The 18,764-nt window shown below is 38.1% G+C and overlaps 2 non-coding genes across 2 annotated transcripts; both read right to left on the reverse strand.

Annotated features, from left to right (window-relative positions):
• Window positions 1–2,315: 2,315 nt before the first annotated feature.
• On the reverse strand, window positions 2,316–2,419 carry LOC148563811 (small nucleolar RNA R71). The gene has a single exon (XR_015884705.1). It is a non-coding gene; the product is annotated as a small nucleolar RNA R71 (small nucleolar RNA).
• Window positions 2,420–18,244: 15,825 nt separating this feature from the next.
• LOC148563812 (small nucleolar RNA R71) lies at window positions 18,245–18,352 on the reverse strand. Its single transcript, XR_015884412.1, has one exon. It is a non-coding gene; the product is annotated as a small nucleolar RNA R71 (small nucleolar RNA).
• Between the last annotated feature and the right edge of the window lie 412 nt (window positions 18,353–18,764).

Raw genomic sequence — 18,764 nt, forward strand, 5'->3', positions numbered from 1 at the left:
GGACAACTGACGGTTCATCTTGTTGCTCAGATTAGGTAATTTTATCTTAATTTTAAGCTTTTTGTTTTTATTCTTTTTATTTTCAAAAAAAATTCAAAAAAATAAATTATTCTATGTTCTTCAGAATTTCTAAGAATGAATTCTAGAGTTTCATGAGATATGTTGAATCCTGGCTGGCTGTTAAGCCATGTCTAATCTTTTGGACCGAGGTTTCACTTATCCTTAGAAGAGCTTCTTTGTCTTTCTCATCAATTTAGCTGTTGTATGTAATGTTCTGCTGAAGCTTGGCTAGCCATGTCTAATCTTATTAGACTGAAGCTTTAGACTAATATTGCATGATTCCTGGAATTCTTATTAAAAATTTTGAAATCCTTGTTTTTCTTTTTCCAAATAATTTTCGAAAAAATACAAAAATTTTTTTTACTAAAACCATGAAAATAAAAAATAATTTGTGTTTCTTGTTTGAGTCTAGTGTCACATTTTAAGTTTGGTGTTTTGCATATTTTTAATTTTCTTGCATTCTTCTAAAACATATGCAGTGTGTTCTTCATTGATCTTCAAGTTGTTCTTGATGATTTTATTGGGTCTGATCTTTAAATTCTCTTGTTTTGTGTCTTTTGTTGTTTTTCATGAGCATTCTCAATTTGTTAGTGGCTCTGATATGAAAATTTCTAAGTTTGGTGTCTTGCATGTCTTTCTTTTCTAAAAAAAAATTAACAATATGATTGTTCATCTTGACATTCAACGTGTTCTTGCATGCATTGTTTATTTGATCTTAGTTTTTCATGATTAGTTTCATTTTGTTGTTGTTCTCTCTCATCATTAAAAATTCAAAAAAAAATTTCAAAATTATATCTTTTCAATTCAATAATACGGAGAATTGAAGATTCAAAACATACAACAGAAGAATCACAGAGAAAAAGCTGGGCGTTCAAAACGCCCAGTGAAGAAGGAATTCTGGCATTTAAACGCCAGCCAGGGTACCTGGCTGGGCGTTTAACGCCCAAGAAGGTAGCCAAATGGGCGTTAAACGCCAGAATGGATACTATTCTGGGCATTTAACGCCAGGACAACACAAGGGAGGTAAGTTAGTTTTCTTAATTCAAATCATATCTTTTTCAAATCATATCTTTTTCAAAATCAAATCTTTTCCCATTTTTCTCTCACTATTTTCAAAAATTCTGGCTACTAATTAATGATTTGATTCAAAATTTCAAGTTTGTTACTTCCTTACTAAGAAAGGTTCAATATTTGAATTTTAGAATCATATCTTTTAAATTTCTTGTTAGCCAAGTCATTAATTTCCAATCATATCTTCTCAATCATATCATTAATTTAAATTTTTTTTTAAATTGTTTTTCAATCATATCTTCTCAATCATATTCTCTCAGCCACATCTTTTTCAAAATAATTTTCAATCATATCTTTTTGATTACTGATTTCAAAATCTTCTTCAAAATCACCTAACCACTTTCTCACTTTTAATTTTCGAAAAACCATAAACCACTTTTTAAAAATTCTTCTTAATTATTTTAAAATTTTTAGTTTTATTTAAAAAAATTTTGTTTTCGAAAAATTTTCCCCCTCTTCACCTTCTTCTAATTAAGGACTAATACTCCTCCTCAATTAGCAATTCGGACTCTCTCTCCTTCTTCATATGTTCGAATTCTTATCTACCTACCTCATCCCTCTATTCCTGTTTTCCTCTGACACCTCAAGGAATCTCTATACTGTGACATAGAGGATTCTATACTTTCTTGTTCTCTTCTCTTTCTTATGAGCAGGAACAAGGACAAAGGCATTCTTGTTGAAGCTAATCCTGAACCTGAAAGGACCTTGAAGAGGAAGCTAAGAGAAGCTAAAGCACATCTCTGGAGAGGACCTGACAGAAATTTTCGAAAAGGAAGAAGACATGGCAGCCAAAAATAACAACAATGCCAACAATGCAAGGAAGATGCTTGTGACTTTATTGCACCCTCTCCTGACTTCTGTGGAAGGAGCATCTCAAATCCTGCAATTGGAGCAAACAACTTTGAGCTTAAGCCTCAATTAGTTTCTCTAATGCAGCAGAATTGCAAGTATCATGGACTTCCATTGGAAGATCTTCATCAGTTTTTAGCTGAATTCTTGCAAATCTGTGACACTGTTAAGACCCATGGGGTTGACCCTGAGGTCTACAGACTTATGTTTTTTCCCTTGCTGTAAGAGACAGAGCTAGGACATGGTTGGACTCACAACCTAAAGAAAGCCTGAACTCTTGGAAAAAGCTGGTCAATGCCTTCTTGGCAAAGTTTTTTCCACCTCAAAAATTGAGTAAGCTTAGAGTGGAAGTCCATACCTTCAGACAGAAGGAAGGCGAATCCCTCTATGAAGCTTGGGAAAGATACAAGCAATTGATCCGAATGTGTCCTTCTGGCATGCTTTCAGAATGAAGCATCATATGCATATTCTATGATGGTCTGTCTGAACTGTCCAAGATGTCATTGGACAACTCTGCTAGAGGATCTCTTCATCTGAAGAAGACGCCTGAAGAAGCCCAGTAACTCATTGAAATGGTTGCAAATAACCAATTCATGTATACTTCTGAAAGAAATCCTGTGAATAATGGGACAACTCAGAAGAAAGGAGTTCTTGAGATTGATACCCTGAATGCCATACTGGCTCAGAACAAAATATTGACTCAGCAAGTCAATATGATTTCTCAGAGTGTGTCTGGAATGCAAGCTGCATCAGGCAGTACTAAGGAAGCTTCCTCTGAAGAAGAAGCTTATGATCCTGAGAACCCTGCAAAGGAAGAGGTGAATTACATGGGAGATTCCTATGGAAACACTTATAATCCTTCATGGAGGAATCATCCTAACCTCTCATGGAAGGATCAACAGAAGCCTAATCAAGGCTTCAATAATAATAATAATGGTGGAAGAAATATGTTTGGCAACAACAAACCTTTTCCATCATCTTCTCAACAACAGACAGAGAATTCTAAGCAAAGCTACTCTAACTTAGCAACTGTAGTCTCTGATCTATCTAAGACCACTTTTAGTTTCATGACTGAAGCAAGGTCCTCCATTAGAAATTTGGAGGCACAAGTGGGTCAGCTGAGTAAGAGAATTACTGAAACTCCTCCCAACACTCTCCCAAGCAATACAGAAGAAAATACCAAGAGAGAGTGCAAGGCCATAACCATGACCAACATGGCCGAACCTGGAGAGAGTAAGGAGGACGTGATTCCCAGTGAAAAAAACCTCATGGGCTGTCCTCTGAATGAAAAGAAGTTCTCCTTTGAGGAACCAAGGGAATCTGAGACTCATACAGAGACCATAGAGATTCCATTGAACCTACTTTTGCCATTCATGAGCTCTGATGAGTATTCTTCCTCTGAAGAGGATGAAGATATTACTGAAGAGCAAGTTGCTAAGTACCTGGGAGCAATCATGAAGTTGAATGCCAAGTTATTTGGTAATGAGACTCGGGAGGATGAACCCCCCTTGCTCACCAATGAACTGAATGACTTGATTAGGAAGAAATTACCTCAGAAGAAACCAGATCCTAGAAAATTCTTAATACCCTGTACCATAGGCACCATGACCTTTGAGAAGGCTCTGTGTGACCTAGAGTCAAGTATAAACCTCATGCCCCTCTCTGTAATGGAGAAACTAGGGATTCTTGAGGTGCAAGCTACAAGAATCTCACTAGAGATGGCAGACAATTCAAGGAAACAGGCTTATAGGCTTGTAGAGGATGTCTTGGTAAAGGTTGAAGGCCTTTACATCCCTGCTGACTTCATAATCCTGGACATTGAGAAGAATAAGGATGAATCCATCATCCTTGGCAGATCCTTCCTAGCCACAGCAAAAGCTGTGATTGATGTTGACAGAGGAGAATTGGTCCTTCAAGTAAATAAGGACTACCTTGTGTTTAAAGCTAAAGAATCTCCTTCTGTACACGTGGAGAAGAAGCATGACAAGCTTCTCTTAATGCAGAGTCAAACAGAGCTCCCACATTCAAACTCTAAGTATGGTGTTGGGAGGCAATCATCATGCTCTGAGTATCTGTGAGGCTCCATGAGAGCCCATTGTCAAGCTATTGACATTAAAGAAGCGCTTGTTGGAAGGCAACCCAATTTTTACTTATCTATGTTAAATTTCTATTGTTATTTCATGTTTTCTTTAGGATGATGATTATGTGGAGTCACAAAAACAAAAGCTAAAATAAAAAACAGCATTGAAAAATAGCACACCCTGAAGGATGAGCTTACTGGCATTTAAACGCGAGTAAGGGTAGCAGAATGGGCGTTAAACGCCCAGTCTGGCACCATTCTGGGCGTTTAACGCCAGAAAGGGAAGAAAAGTTGGCGTTTAACGCCAGAAAGGGAAGAAAAGCTGGCGTTAAACGCCAGAAATGGGCAGTAACTTGGCGTTTAACGCCAGGATTGGCACTCCAAGGGGCGTTTACATGCCAAAATGGTACAGGGATGAGAAATCCTTGACACCTCAGGATCTGTGGGCCCCACAGAATCCCCACATTCCTCAACTCTCTCTCTCTCTTCTACACACCTTTCCATAACTTCCTTCCCCAAATACCCCTCACCAATCACCTCCATTTCTCTTCCCCATCACCTCTTCACCAATCACCTCCTCTCAATTCAAATTTAAAACCTTTCCCTCCCACACCCAACCCCTAATATACGAACCCTACCCCTCTCTCCACTCCTATATAAAACCCCTCATCCCTCCTTCATTTTCACACATCATAAATACTTCTTTCCCCCCTTGGCCGAACCACTCACACCTCTTCATCTCCTTCATTTTCTTCTTCTTCTACTCCATTCTCTCTTCTTTTGCTCAAGGACGAGCAAACCTTCTAAGTTTGGTGTGGTAAAAGTATTGCTTTTTGTTTTTCCATAACCATTTATGGCACCTAAGGTTGGAGAAACCTCTAGAAGGAGGAAAGGGAAGGCAAATGTTTTAACCTCTGAGTCATGGGAGATGGAGAGATTTATCTCAAAGGTTCATCAAGACCACTTCTATGAAGTTGTGGCCAAGAAGAAGGTGATCCCTGATGTCCCTTTCATGCTCAAAAGGAATGAGTATCCGGAGATCCGACATGAGATTCGAAAAAGAGGTTGGGAAGTACTCACCAACCCCATTCAACAAGTTGGAATCTTAATGGTTCAAGAGTTCTATGCTAATGCATGGGTCACCAAAAACCATGATCAAAGTGTGAACCCGAACCCAAAGAATTGGCTTACAATGGTTCGGGGGAAATACTTAGATTTCAGTCCAGAAAATGTAAGGTTGGCATTCAACTTGCCAATGATGCAAAGAGATGCACGCCCCTATACTAGAAGGGTCAACTTTGATCAAAAGTTGGACCAAGTCCTCATGGACATATGTGTGGAAGGAGCTCAGTGGAAAAGAGACTCCAAAAGGCAAGCCGGTTCAACTAAGAAGGCTTGACCTCAAACCCGTGGCTAGGGGATGGTTGGAGTTCTTCCAACGCTTAATCATTCCTACTAGCAACCGATCCGAAGTGACTATAGATTGGGCTATCATGATCCATAGCATCATGATTGGAGAGGAAGTAGAAGTTCATGAGGTCATATCTCTAGAACTCTACAAAGTGGCTGACAAAACCTCCACTTTGGCAAGGTTAGCCTTCTCTCATCTCATCTGTCACCTATGCAATTTAGCTGGAGTTGTCATAGAAGAAGACATCTTCATTGAAGAGGACAAGCCCATCACTAAAAAGAGGATGGAGTAAATAAGAGAGCCCACTTATGGACCTCAACAAGAGCATGAGGAAGTCCCTCATCAAGAAATCCCTGAGATGCCTCAAGGGATGCATTTTCCTCCATAAAACTATTGGGGGCAAATTAACACCTCTTTAAGAGAACTGAGTTCAAACATGGAAAAACTAAGAATGGAGCACCAAGAGCACTCTATTATTCTCCATGAAATTAGAGAGGATCAAATAGCCATGAGGGAAGAGCAACAAAGGCAAAGAAGAGACATAGAGGAGCTCACGCACTCCATAGGATCTTCAAGAGGAAGAACTAGCCGCCGTCACTAAGGTGGACCCGTTCTTTAATTTCCTTGTTCTTATTTTTCTGTTTTTCGGTTTCTATGCTTTATGTTTTGTCTATGTTTTTGTCTTTATTACATGATCATTAGTATTTAGTGTCTATGTCTTAAAACTATGAATGATTCCATGAATCCTTCACCTTTCTTAAATGAAAAATGTTTTCTGAAAAAGAAAAAGAAGTACATGATTTTCGAATTCTATCTTGAAAATAGTTTAATTATTTTGATGTGGTGGCAATACTTTTTGTTTTCTGATTGAATGCTTGAATAGTGCATATTTTTTATAGTGAAGTTTATGAATGTTAAAATTGTGGGCTCTTGAAAGAATAATGAAAAAAGAGAAATGTTATTGATAATCTGAAAAATCACAAAATTGATTCTTGAAGCAAGAAAAAGCAGTGAAAAACAAAACTTGCGAAAAAAAGGGGCAAAAAATAAAGAAAAAGAAAGAAAAAGAAAAAGCAAGCAGAAAAAGCCAGTAACCCTTTAAACTAAAAGGCAAGGGTAAAGAGGATCTAAGGCTTTGAGCATTAATGGATAAGAGGGCCCAAAGGAATAAAATCCTGGCCTAAGCGGCTAAATCAAGCTGTCCCTAACTATGTGCTTGTGGCGTGAAGGTGTCAAGTGAAAAGCTTGAGACTGAGCGGTTAAAGTCGTGGTCCAAAGCAAAAAAGAGTGTGCTTAAGAGCTCTGGACACCTCTAACTGGGGACTTTAGCAAAGCTGAGTCACAATCTGAAAAGGTTCACCCAGTTCTGTGTCTGTGGCATTTATGTATCCTGTGGTAATACTGGAAAACAAAATGCTTAGGGTCATGGCCAAGACTCATAAAGTAGCTGTGTTCAAGAATCAACATACTGAAATAGGGGAATCAATACCACTATCTGAATTCTGAATTCCTATAGATGCCAATCATTCTGAACTTCAAAGGATAAAGTGAGATGCCAAAACTGTTCAGAAGCAAAAAGGCTACAAGTCCCGCTCATCTAATTGGAACTAAGTTCATTGATAAGTTTGGAATTTATTTTATATTCTCTTCTTTTTATCCTATTTTATTTTTAGTTGCTTGGGGACAAGCAACAATTTAAATTTGGTGTTGTGATGAGCGGATAATTTATACCCTTTTTGGCATTGTTTTTACATAGTTTTTAATATGTTTTAGTTAAATTTTATTATATTTTTATTAGTTTTTATTTAAAAATCACATTTCTAGACTTTACTATGAGTTTGTGTGTTTTTCTATGATTTCAGGTATTTTCTGGCTGAAATTGAGGGACCTGAGCAAAAATCTGATTCAGAGGCTGAAAAAAGACTGCAGATGCTGTTAGATTCTGACCTCCTTGCACTCTAAGTAGATTTTCTGGAGCTACAGAATCCCAATTGGCGCACTCTCAATTGCGTTGGAAAGTAAACATTCTGGGCTTTCCAGAAATATATAATAATTCATACTTTGTCTGAGATTTGATGGCCCAAATCGGCGTTCAAAGTCAGCCTAAAATTTCTGGCGTAAAATGCCCAAACTGGCACCAGAATTGGAGTTAAACGCCCAAACTGGAACCAAAGCTGGCGTTTAACTCCAAGAAAAGCCTATGCATGTGAAAGCTTCAATACTTAGCCCAAGAACACACCAAGTGGGCTCCGGAAGTAGATTTCTGCATCATTAACTTATTTCTGTAAACCCTAGGTTACTAGTTCATTATAAATAGGACCTTTTACTATTGTATTTTCATCTTTTAATCATGTTTTGATGATTGAACCCTCTTTGGGAGGATGGTCATTCAGCCATGCCTAGACCTTCTTTCACTTATGTATTTTCTACGGTGGAGTTTCTACACCCCATAGATTAAGGTGTGGAGCTCTGCTGTTCTTCATGAATTAATGCAAGTACTATTGTTCTTCTATTCAATTCACGCCTACTTTTTATTCTAAGATATTCACTCGCACTTCAACCTGATGAATGTGATGACCCATGACACTCATCATCATTCTCACTTATGAATGCGTGCCTGACAACCACTTCCGTTCTATATGCAATAGCTTGAGCGTGTATCTCTTAACCTCCTGGTTCACGACGTATGGTTGCCTCTCCTGACAACAGAGCCTTCCATTCCGTGAGATCAGAGTCTTCGTAGTATAGGCTAGAACAATAGACAGTGTTCCTGAGATCCAGAAAGTCTAAACCTTGTCTGTGGTATTCCGAGTAGGATCCGGGAAGGGATGACTGTAAAGAGCTTCAAACCTGCAAATGTTGGGCGCAGTGACAGTGTGCAAAAGGACAATGGTCCTATTTTGATGCTAGCGGGAACCGACAGATGATTAGCTCTGCGGTGACAGTGCAGATGGATTTGTTTTCATCCGAGAGGATCATACAGCTTGCCATGGAAGGAGGTAACACATGGTTGGAAGAAGGCAGTAGGAAAGCAGAGGTTCAGAAGCAACAAAGCATCTCCATACACTTATCTGAAATCCGACCAATGAATTACATAAGTATTTCTATCTTATTTTCTGTTTAATTATATTTTAATTATCAATACCTCAAAACCATTTTAATTCGCCTGACTGAGATTTACAAGGATGACCATAGCTTGCTTCAAGTCGACAATCTCCGTGGGATCGACCCTTACTCACATAAGGTATTACTTGGACGACCCAGTGCACTTGCTGGTTAGTTGTGCAGAATTGCAAAAGTGTGATTGTAATTTCGTGCACCACGCACGCATGGGGTGCTTTTTTTTTTTAAAATGCAGGATGCAAAATGCAATGCTGATATGGATGTTATGAATAATTCCAGGTTCAATAAAATAAAATAAAATAAAACTTAAAAACAAACAAAACGAAATAAAATTAAAATTGAAAAAGGAACGATCATACCATGGTGGGTTGTCTCCCACCTAGCACTTTTAGTTAAAGTCCTTAAGTTGGACGTTTTGATGAGCTCATTGTCATGGTGGCTTGTGTTTGAACTCATCTAGAAATCTCCACCAATGTTTGGAATTCCAATGGCCTCTGGGATCCCAAACTAGGCATATAAAGCCTTTGAGTAAACTTAAATAGGTTTTCAGGTTCCCAGGGTGTTGAATGTCAGAAAAGATTCCAGGATCCCAAACCTTGCTTTTGTACCCATCTTTGTCTTGATCTACATTTTTCCAACCGGGCAATACGGAATTTGAATTCTCACTGAGTTGACCAAACATCTTCTGAGACCCATTTAATCGAACTCGAAACCAATCCGTGTACCTCAAATTGAAGCGTGGAGCTTTATTGAATCTTGCATACCAGCTCTGAGAGCGAGCCATTTTCCTCTTACTCTTAAAGCCGCAAAGAGCTCTAAGCTGGCCATCTGTTTCAAGCAAACCATATTCAAGTGGAAAAGTAAAGATAAAGGCTAAGGATTTTACCCACTTGAAGTTTGTGTTGGGTGGTAATGGCCTTGGGATAGGTGTTTCCAGTGGTTTTGCAAGCTCTACTCCCTTGTATTCTTCTGTGAATTCCTCCACTTCTTTGCAAACTTCTTCAACTGTAACCACGTCTTGATCAAAGTCTTCGATATCTTCCTCATCACTCAAGTCATAAATTGGAGGTTGGGAAAAATCTACCTCCGCATCCTCTTCACATTCACTTGGGGAAGATTCTTCAGTCTCAAAGAGTTCACTTGCAGATGCAAGTTCATTATTAGGAGGACTTGAATCATGATTTTCAGTACCAAGGGAACTTTCTTCTTGAGCTGTTCCGTCCAGTTCTTCATAAGATACATGCTTTGGGGGTTGTGCACTATCCTCCTTAGCATCAATTGCAAATTTCTTGACAGAATTCTCCACAATTCTGGATTCCCATGGAGGTTCAGCATCTCCTAAGTCTTCAACCAATTCTTCTTCTGTGATAATTTTAGCTTCCTCCACTTGTTCCAGCACAAAGTCATTCTCTGTACTGTCCATTGGAGTTTCTAGTACCTCATTCATGCGTCATTCTTCTTTTGATTGTCCACATGAAGTCATGGGTTATATGTGTATGATGGGGCTTGTTGGTAACCACAAGGGGGTCTACCATATCTATCATCTTGGTACGCACCTCGGAATGGCTCTTGACCATAGTATACTGGTGGGGGTTGGTTGTCACGAGAAGGTCCACCGTATCTATGTCTTGGCATGCATTGTAGAATGGTCGTTGTCCATGGTATCTTGGAAAGTGTTGTTGCCGAAAGGGTTGATTAAATCCTCGTGGCTCCTTCCATTTGTGATTGTTTCGACCTTGATGCATGTTCCTATTATAGCTTCCATTCCTTTCAACAACATTAGAACCAAACTCAAAGCGACAGGGGTGAGAACTCATAGTAGCTAATAAAAATTAAAAACGAAAATAAAAATAAAAATTAAACAGGTGAAAGAAAATATTACAATAACCAATAATAAGACACACAGTTGCAATTTCCCGGCAACGGCACCATTTTTGAACGATTGGATTTCTTCCAGTAAAGAAATTTATTAAAATAATCGCGTTGCAAGTATAGTTTCTAAACCAAGAGAGAATCCTTTCGTACAAAAGTTTTGGTTGTCACAAGTAACAAAACCCAATAAAATTTATAACCGAAGTATTTAAACCTCGGGTCGTCTTCTCAAGGAATTGCAGGGAAGTATGATTTATTATTGGTTATGAAAAATTGTATATTTTTGGGTTTTTGAAATAAGGAACAAGTAATTTTAAATGGCAAGAAAAATGAATTAATAATTAAGAAAACTCTTGGCAAGGTATAATAAGAACTGGAAATCCCATCCTAGTTATCCTTATCAGGTGTAATGAGAATTATTTATTGCTCCCACTTAGTTAGCCCTTACTAAATAAAGAAAAGTCAAGTGGACTAATTAACTTGATTCCTCAAGTCCTAGTCAACTCCTGCGAAAAGACTAGCTTTAGAGGGATCCAAATCAATCAGTAATTTCCAACTCTCAATCAACTGCTGAGTTTGATAACTCAAGTATCACCAATTACTTAACCAAAGCCAAAAGGGGGAAAACAAATCTAAATCAAATTGAAAGCATCATAAATAGAATAAAACAATCATAAATCTGAAATACCTCAAATTATATTAAATAGAATATTCAAATCTAACATGGAAAGGTTCATAAGCCAATTTGGCAACATAAGTAATTACAAATAAAAGTAGAAGAGAAATATAAAGTAAAAGAACATTGAATCTGTGATTGAAGAGAAGTAGCCTAATCATAATAGAAATCCTAAATCCTAATCCTAATCCTAAATCCTAAGAGAGAAAGGAGAGAGCCTCTCTCTCCAAAAGCTACATCTAAACCTAAAATTATGTATATGAAAGTTGTATGAATTGTTCCATGTCATCATCGATTCCCCCATTCTCTGGCTTTTATTCTGCATTTCTGGACTTGGATTTGGGCCAAAAAGGGGCCTAGAAATCGCTGGGGGTGACTTCTGTAATTTACTGCACGTGGCGTCCGCCACGCGTGCGCGTGGGTCACGCGTTCGCGTCAATTGGAGTTTTTCCTTGTCACGCGTATGCGTCAATCACGCGTGCGCGTCAGTTGTGTTTTGCTCTAGGCACCCATCCGCGTCGTCCACGTGTACACGTCACTGCCTTTTTCTTCAAAACTCCATTTTTGTGTTTTTCTTCCATTTTTGTATGTTTCCTTTCTGTCCTCTAATCCATTCCTTCCCTATGAAACCTGAGAATACTTAACATATAAATCACGGCATCAAATGGTAATAAAGGATAATTAAATTTAATATTTTTAAAGCATAGGAAACATGTTTTCACCTATATCGTAAAATAAGGAAGGAATTATAAAACCATGCATTTCATATGAATAAGTGGATGAAGAATTGATAAAAACACTCAATTGAGCACAAAATACATCATAAAATAAGGGTTTATCATACACTATCCACCAAGGAGGAAGGCCCCAAAGGAAGATGTCTAGGCGCTGGAAAAACAAAAATATCCCTACTGAAGGCTTTTCACGATGGAAGATGGTGGTATTCACTTATCTCATCATGGTATTCACCATGAAAGAGGGAAGTGGCAAAACGGGACACCAGCATACTGCTGCAAGCCCAACCCTGCCTCAGACAGTGAACAAAATCCTGTCTCTTGAGCTTATTAAGCAATTCCATGAGAGCACAGGAAGGAAGCTCCCAGTAAGTAGTAAGGATTTATTCCTCTATGATTATCTTCCTCCTTGAAAGGAGCTGTCCGTCAAGCTAATGACATTAAAGAAGCGCTTGTTGGGAGGCAACCCAACCTTAATTAATTATTTCTATTTCTTAATTTTATTTTTTTCTTTAAAGTTTTGTTTTTAGGTTCATAATCATGTGCAACAGTCAAAACAGAGACAGAATTCTTCAGCAGTGAAAATAGAACACTCTGAATGGAGTGTTGTTGAAGTTGAACGCCATCCAGGGAGCTCTGGCTGGGCATCCAACGCCCCGAATGGGCAGCATTGCTGGCGTTGAACGCCAGCCAGGGAGCAACCCCTGAGCGTTTAAACGCCAGTGCAGAGGGTAGGGAATTTGAATTCCCTAGCCTCTCAGGACCAGTATGTCCCACAGAAGCTCCACCTACCCTACCTTCTTCTACCCTATTCTTCCCCATTATTCATATTTGCTCGAGGACGAGCAAAACTATTAAGTTTGGTGTTGCAAAAGCTTTGCTTTTTGACTTCTACCACTCCTAAGTATGGCACCAAAGATTGGTGAAACCTCAAGGAAGAAGAAGGGAAAGGCATTTGCCCCCACAAGAAGAGGATGGAGCAAACTAGAAAGCATACACATGAGCCTGTTCAGCCGCCTCAACAGAGATAAAGGAGTGACATTGAAGAGATCAAGCACCACATTGGATCCTCATGAAGGAGTACTAGCCGCCACCATTAAAGGTGGATTCGTTCTCTTTATCTCCTTTCTTATGTATTTTTCTGTTTTCTGTTATGTTGTACTGTCTGTTCTCTTGTTTTTGTTGCATGATCATTTGTATCAATGTCTTAAAGATGTAAAATGTTCCATATATCTCTCACTTTTCTTAAAAGAAAATTTTATTTGAAAATTGAGAGATGCATGAATTTCAAGTTTATAATAAGAATATTATAATTATGTTGATGTGGTGGCATTGCTTTTGTTTTCTGAATATATGATTAAACAGTGAATATTTGAAGTTGAAATTTTAGAATTTTGGCTCTTAAAAGAATAAAGGAAAAGGAAAAGTATTATTAATAATCTGAAAAATCTAAAAATTGATTCTTGAACCAAGAAAAAGCAGCAAAAAGAAAAAGAAAAAGCATGTTACAAAAGAAAAAAAATTAAATGCATGCAAAAAAGAAAGAAAAAATGGTGAAAAAAAATAACAAAAATCCATTACTGCCAAAAAATGCAGGAAAAGGAGGGCAGATTGAAAAAGCCAATAACCCTTTAAACCAAAAGGCAAGGGTAACAGGATCCAAGGCTTTGAGCATTAATGGATAGGAGGGTCTAAAGGAATAAAATCCTGGCCTAAGCAGCTCAATCAAGCTGTCCCTAACCATGTGCTTGTGGCGTGAAGGTGTCAAGTGAAAAGCTTGAGACTGAGCGGTTAAAGCCGTGGTCCAAAGCAAAAAGAGTGTGCCTAAGAACTCAGGACACCTCTATCTGAGGATTCTAGCAAAGTTGAATCATAATCCTAAAGGGTTCACCCAGTTAAAGTGTGTGTGGCATTTATGTATCCGATGGTAATACTCGAAAACAAAGTGCTTAGGGTCACGGCCAAGACTCTAAAAGCTGTGTTCAAGAATAAAAAAGAACTGAACTAAGAGAGTTAATAATATCATCTGGATTCTGAGTTCCTAAAGATGCCAACCATTCTAAGTTTCAATGGATAGTGAGATGCCAAAACTATTCAGAAGAAAAAAGCTACTAAGTCCCACTCATCTAATTGTAACTGAGCTTCATTGGAAACTTAAGAAATTTATTGTGCCTTACTTTTCTTTTTATCCTACTGTGTTTTTACTTGCTTGGGAACAAGCAACAGTTTAAGTTTGGTATTGTGATGAGCGGATATTTTATACACTTTTTGGCATTATTTTCATATAATTTTTAGCATGTTTTATTTAGTTTTTATTAAGTTTTTATTGGTTTTAGTGTTAAATTCATATTATTAGATTCTACTTTGAGTTTGTATTTTTGTACAATTTCAGATATTTTCTAGCTAAAATTGAGGAGTTGGAGCAAAAGTCTAATTCAGAGACAGAGAAAGCACTGCAAATGCTGTCTGGATCTGACCTCCTTGCACTCGAAAGAGCTTTTATGGAGCTACAGAAGTCCAAATGGAGCGTTCTCAACGGGTATGGAAACCTGACTTTCAGAGCTTTCCATCAATGTATAATATTCTATACTTTGTTTTGGATTAGAAGGCCTAAAACTGGCATCCAACGCCAGTCTCCTGCCCCCTTCCACGCGTCCATCGCCCAAGGAGTAGAGCCCAGCGTCCAAATGCCCAAGGAGGACCCCCTAGCCAGCGTTCAACGCCCTAGAGGCCTCCTAGCACGTGAATCTCATCAAAGCTCAGCCTAAACACGCACCAAGTGGGCCCCAGAAGTAGATTTTAGCACTAAAAAGATTATTTTACCCTTATGATGAGCAGATAATTTATACGCTTTTTGGCATTGTTTTTAGTATGTTTTTAGTATATATTAGTTAGTTTTTATTATATTTTATTAAATTTTAAATAAAAATCACTTTTCTGGACTTTACTATGAGTTTGTGTATTTTTCTGTAATTTCAGGTATTTTCTGGCTGAAATTGAGGGACCTGAGCAAAAATCTGATTCAGAGGCTGAAAAAAGACTGCAGATGCTGTTGGATTCTGACCTCCCCGCACTCAAAGTGGATTTTCTGGAATATATAATAGTTCATACTTTGCCTGAGATTTGATGGCCCAAACAGGCGTTCCAAGTCAGCTCAAGAATTCTGGCGTTTAACTCCAAAAACTGGCACAAAAGCTGGAGTTAAACGCCCAAACTGGCACAAAAGCTGGCGTTTAACTCCAAGAAAAGTCTCTACACATGAAAGCTTCAATGCTCAGACCAAGTACACACCAAGTGGGCCCGGAAGAAGATTTCTGCATTAATTACTGATTTCTGTAACCCTAGGCTACTAGTTCTCTATAAATAGGACCTTTTGCTATTGTATTACACACTTTTCAGATACTTTCATAGATCTTTTCACGTTTGGGGCTGGCCTCACGGCCATGCCTGAACCTTGTTCTTATGTATTTTCAACGGTGGAGTTTCTACACACCATAGATTAAGGTGTGGAGCTCTGCTGTTCTTCATGAATTAATACAAGTACTATTGTTTTTCTATTCAACTCAAGTCTATTTCTTCTCCAAGATATTCATTCGTTCTTCAACTTAATGAATGTGATGATCCATGACACTCATCATCATTCTCACCTATGAACATGTGCCTGACAACCACTTCTGTTTTACTAGCAATGGCTTGAATGCGTATCTCTTGGGTTTCTAATCTAAGATTGGAATCTTTGTGGTATAGGCTAGAATTTATGGCAGCCATTCCTGAGATCCGAAAAGTCTAAACCTTGTTTGTGGTATTCTGAGTAGGATCTGGGAGGGGATGACTGTGACAAGCTTCAAACTCGCGATTGTGGGGCGTGTGACAGATGCAAAAGGATCAATGGATCCTATTCCGACATGATCGAGAACCGACAGCTGATTAGCCGATGTTGTGACAGAGCATCAGGACCATTTTCACTGAGAGGACGGGATGTAGCCATTGACAAAGGTGATGCCCAACATAAAGCTTGCCATGGAAAGAAATATGAATGATTGGAAGAAGGCAATTGGAAAGCAAAGGTTCAAGGGGAACAAAGCATCTTCATACGCTTATCTGAAATCCACCAATGAATTACATAAGTATCTCTATCTTTATTTTATGTTTATTTTCATCACCTTAAACTCCATAACCATCTGAATCCGCCTGACTGAGATTTACAAGATGACCATAGCTTGCTTCAAGCCGACAGTCTCCATGGGATCGACCCTTACTCACGTAAGGTTTATTAGGACGACCCAGTGCACTTGCTGGTTAGTTGTGCGGAATTGTGACAAAGTGTGATTCACGTTTGAGAGCTCCAAGTCTTTGGCGCCATTGTTGATGATCACAATTTCGTGCACCAAGTTTTTGGCGCCGTTGCCAGGAAGGAACGAATGAACGAACAATAGTTTCGCATTTGTTTCCGACAACAACACCAAGTTTTTGGCGCCGTTGCCGGGGATTGTTCGAGTTTGGACAACTGACGGTTCATCTTGTTGCTTAGATTAGGTACTTTTCAGAATTTTTAAGAATGAATTCTAGAGTTTCAAGGTGATGTTCTTAGCATCACAAAAGCTGATTGATTCTCATCAATTTAGTTGCTGAATGTAATGTCCTGCTGAAGCTTGGCCAAACATGTCTAATCTTTTTAGACTGAAGCTTTAGACTAACATTGCATGATTCCTGGAATTCTTATTAAAAGTTTTGATTCTCTTTATTTTCTTTTCTATATAATTTTCGAAAATCACAAAAAAATTTATAAAACCATAAAAACCAAAAATATTTTATGTTTCTTGTTTGAGTCTAGTATTAATTTTTAAGTTTGGTGTCAATTGCATGACTTTCTTCTTCTTGCATTTTTCGAATTTATACATATGCTCTTCATTAATCTTCAAGTTGTTCTTGATGATTTCATTGCTCTGATCTTTAAATTCTCTTATTTAGTGTGTTTTGTTGTTTTTCATATGCATTTTTTACACTGTTATAGTCCTTAGTATACAAACATTTAAGTTTGGTGTCTTGCATGCATTGTTTACTTGATCTTAGTTGCATTTTTATTATTTCTCATCATCAAAAATTCAAAAAAATATTTTTAAACTATGTCTTTTCAAGTCAATAATACAGAGAATTGAAGATTCAGAACATTCACCAGAAGAATCAAACAGAAAAAGCTGGGCGTGCAAAACGCCCAGTTAAGAAGGAAAACTGGCGTTTAAATGCCAGCCAGGGTACCTGGCTGGGCGTTTAACGCCCAAAAAGGTGGAGATTTGGGCGTTAAACGCCAGAATGGGCACCATTCTTGGCGTTTAATGCCAGGATGAAACTAGAGGGAAGATTTTGTTTTTAATTCACATTTTTTTCAAGTTTTCATATTTTTTTTCAAAATCAAATCTTTTTTAAACCATATCTTTTCAAACATATCTTTTCAATCACATCTTTTTCAAAATTAATTTTTTTTCAATCATATCTTTTTCTAATTTCAAAATCTTTTTCAAAAATCACTTTATTTCTTTCCCAATCTTAGTTTTCGAAAATCTCAATCAAATTTTCAAATTTCTTTTTAATTATTAAAAATCTTTTTAAATTATTTTCGAAAATTCTTCCCCTCTTTTCACATCCTTCTATTTAAGGGACTAAGACTCCTCCTCAAGGTACAATTCGAACTCTCTCCTTCTTTATATATTTGAATTCTCCTCCATCTACCTCCTCCTTCTATTCTTCTTTTTCTCTGACACCTCAAGGAATCTCTATACTGTGACATAGAAGATTTCCTACTTTCTTGTTCTCTTCTCTTTCATATGAGCAGGAACAAAGATAAAGGCATACTTGTTCAAGCTGATCCTGAACCTGAAAAGACCTTGAAGAGAAAGCTAATAGAAGCTAAAGAACAATTCTCTTTAGAGGGCCTAACAGAGCTCTTCAAAGAAGAAGAAACCATGGCAGCCGAAAACAACAACAATGCCAACAATGCAAGGAAGGTGCTTGGTGACTTTACTGCACCAACTCCCGACTTCTATGGGAAAAGCATCTCAATTCCTGCCATTGGAGCAAACAACTTTGAGCTTAAGCCTCAATTAGTTTCTCTAATGCAATAGAATTGCAAGTTTCATGGACTTCCATTGGAAGATCCTCATCAGTTCTTAGCTAAATTCTTGCAAATCTATGACACTGTCAAGACCAATGGGGTTGACCCTGAAGTCTACAGACTTATGCTTTTTTCTTTTGCTGTAAGAGACAGAGCTAGGACATGGTTGGATTCACAACCTAAGGAAAGCCTGAACTCTTGGGAAAAGCTAGTCAATGCCTTCTTGGCAAAGTTCTTTCCACCTCAAAAATTGAGTAAGCTTAGAGTGGAAGTCCAAACCTTCAGACAGGAGGAAGGTGAATCCCTCTATGAAGCTTGGGAAAGATACAAGCAATTGATCAGAAGGTGCCCTTCTGACATGCTTTCAGAATGGAGCATCATAGGAATCTTCTATGATGGCCTGTCTGAACTATCCAAAATGTCATTGGATAGCTCTGCTGGAGGATCTCTTCATCTGAAGAAGACACCTGCAGAAGCTCAGGAACTCATTGAAATGGTTGCAAATAACCAATTCATGTATACTTCTGAAAGAAATCCTGTGAATAATGGGACGATTCAGAAGAAAGGAGTTCTTGAGATTGATACTCTGAATGCCATATTGGCTCAGAATAAAATATTGACCCAACAAGTTAGTATGATTTCTCAGAGTCTGTTTGGAATGCAAGCAGCAACAGGCAGTACTAAGGAAGCTTCCTCTGAAGAAGAAGCTTATGACCCTGAGAACCCAGCAATGGAAGAGGTGAATTACATGGGAGAACCCTATGGAAACACCTATA

The sequence above is a fragment of the Arachis ipaensis genome, chromosome B5, assembly GCF_059453495.1.
Source record: "Arachis ipaensis isolate K30076 ecotype BB chromosome B5, ASM5945349v1, whole genome shotgun sequence".
NCBI classification, from domain to species: Eukaryota; Viridiplantae; Streptophyta; class Magnoliopsida; order Fabales; family Fabaceae; genus Arachis; species Arachis ipaensis.